The sequence below is a fragment of the Zootoca vivipara genome, chromosome 2 (genome assembly GCF_963506605.1).
Source record: "Zootoca vivipara chromosome 2, rZooViv1.1, whole genome shotgun sequence".
Taxonomy (NCBI): domain Eukaryota; kingdom Metazoa; phylum Chordata; class Lepidosauria; order Squamata; family Lacertidae; genus Zootoca; species Zootoca vivipara.
In genome coordinates, this window is record NC_083277.1 from 97,484,613 (window position 1) to 97,487,196 (window position 2,584).

The window sequence follows — 2,584 nt, forward strand, 5'->3', positions numbered from 1 at the left end:
AATGGAAAGTGGATTAATCCGTTCCAGACGGGTCCGCGGAGTACTTAAACTGAAAGTACTCAAACTGAAGCATACTTAAACCGAGATATGACTTTGTGTGTGTTTATATGCTCAAAGTGAGAAATGTATATAGAAAGACACTCCCTTACACCCACACCCCCAATGACCACAACTCGTAAGTCCCAAACGCTGGCAGTTTGGGACACAATCTATTAAATCAATGAAGCCTAAATTCCACTTAGCTCTGTGTGAATGCAACCCGTGTATAGGACTTCATTTCTTATTGGACTGGGTGGTGTTCTGATCTAATGGCACAGTGTTGCAGTAGTGCATGCCAACAGCGGCAGGAACTGCTGCAGCGGTGAACACCAGTATCTGATCCACCAAAAAGTTGTTGGGTGTGTGAGTCTTAAGTGTAGCTGTGCCACGTGGCATTGCAGTGGAGGTGGAAGCAAAGAATGGCAAAGCCCTTTCGAGATGTTTTTGCTTCCGATTATTTACAGGCACCAGAAATCATTGCACCACCTACCACCACTCCAGTCCAGAAAAGACAGGATTAATGGTAGTGGAGTTCTGCCTGTTCCATATGGGGTTACACTCCTCTGTAAGGATCAGGCTCATCGTGTTGGGGCGCTTTGCAGTTTGTTGTGCTGACTCTGCCGCTGTTTATTGAGAAATCATTGACTTGATTTGTCTGGGTGCTTTATTGGGTGCTGTTTTTATTGTTCAGTATTGTAAATGCCTATGAGAGTTTATCAATAGCAGCATAAAAATCTTCTAAAATGGCAATAGTAGCTATAGAGCTGCAGAGACACGGAATAGATGGTTTGGGTGAGCATCTGGCCTAGGGTTGTTTATATACATATATATATATAGTTAATATTCATCACATGGAATATATCACAGAGGGTTGTGCACCATCCCCAGCAGAGACTTGAGCCAAATCAGGCTTACCAAATCAGGCTTATCTGGAGGGATCTGGGCCTCCATTGACTAGTCAGGTTCAGATAGCACTACAGGTAGGGTTGAGCAGTCCAGTCTGATGGTTCATACAGTGTTTATGTTGTTGTTTATACAGCGACCACAGCTTCCATAACTTGCATTTTGTATTCTATTCACATATACTTGCATATGTTTTCATCCTAATGTTTCAATCTTTGCTTCTGTGCTATTGGTACTTGGGTTCCCGTGACGTTGTCTTTTTTTGTTACTGGCCTCATCTAAAGCCACATTGGAATGTACTCTGAGCCACAACCACCTGCTGAACGAGTGGGAGTTGAAGCTGCCTTGCCCCTTATCATAGAATTGTAGAGTTGGAGGGGACCACTAGAGTCATCTAGTCCAACCCCCTGCAATGCAGGAACCCTTTGCCCAACGTGGGGCTGGAACCCACAACCCTGAGATTAGGAGTCTCGTGCTCTACCAACTGAGCTACCCCAGGACCCATAGCTAAGTGATCTTGTCCTCTCCGTATTCTCAAAAGACTATTGCACAGTGCTCCTGCACTCTATGGAAGCATTTCCTGGTGTACAGGCCAGCAGCAACTACTTGTTTTTCTGTCACCCTTGACTAGGGGGCAAGGATAAGCTCCGGGCGCTGCAGCAAGAGATGGCAAAGAATCTCTTTGTGAAGCACTAGCAGGAAGTGGTTCTTGCAAACACAAGAATTAGCCCCATAGCTTGTAATACTAAATGGAGGGGTTTTGCTCATGCAGGGTAATTTGGGTGCTTGAATGCAGGGGTCATTACACACTTGAGGGATGCGGCTAAGGACTGGACTCTTACGGTCTCCCAAAATAGGCTCAAATCCACGTATTCCAGCTGAACTAGTTTGTGGGTTGGACAGTTGACTTCCTGTTGACTTAGTAAGTCTTTTCCCCATAGTCACTTCTTTTGAATGTGTCACCATTGTCTGTTTGCACATCCCTTCCTATATATAGATGGTTTTAGCACCTCATGGGTTATTTGGTGGTGAAGGCAGTAAGGCCCTGAAGCACAGTTATAGGTTGTGAGAAAGGTTTGAGGGGAACTAAAGTAATGCGTAAGATACTTAAGAGAAAGCAAATGGTGTGCTTTGTCTCAACTCCATCCTTCATAAGGCTGTAATAGTTGGGGTTTGTGCTCCCACCAAGGAGAGTAGGAGATGATAAGTTTAAGATGAAGGAAGTGAAAGATGATATACAATACAATTTAGAGTCAGGATGATGAGTAAGCAACAGGGCAAAATTGTGTTTTCAAAGCATTCATCGCTGTAGCACAGGCGTCTAGTTGCTCTTTCACCTTTCAGACTGTTTCCAGGCTTTTGCCATTTTGGGGTGGGGTTCAGTCACATCCTGCCACAATTCAGAGTGTGCATTTAAAGCTGATTTGGAGCTTTTGCACAACAAACACAATTTTTTTTTCCAGACAAAGAAAGTGATGGGGGCAGGAAGCAATCAAGTGTGTGGGTTTTGACACCAAGTCTAGTCTTTCCATGAACAAATCAGAGTGGATACTTATGAATAACCAACCCCATCTAATCTCCCTGCAATCCAATCAGCATGAATGTCCATTAAACCAGTCTAGACCTGCCAAAGTCATCAGCC

The 2,584-nt window shown here is 44.3% G+C and overlaps 1 non-coding gene across 1 annotated transcript; it reads right to left on the reverse strand.

The window, feature by feature from the left end:
* Nucleotides 1-1,368: 1,368 nt before the first annotated feature.
* Nucleotides 1,369-1,443, reverse strand: TRNAR-CCU (transfer RNA arginine (anticodon CCU)). Its single transcript has one exon. It is a non-coding gene; the product is annotated as a tRNA-Arg (tRNA).
* Nucleotides 1,444-2,584: the final 1,141 nt, after the last annotated feature.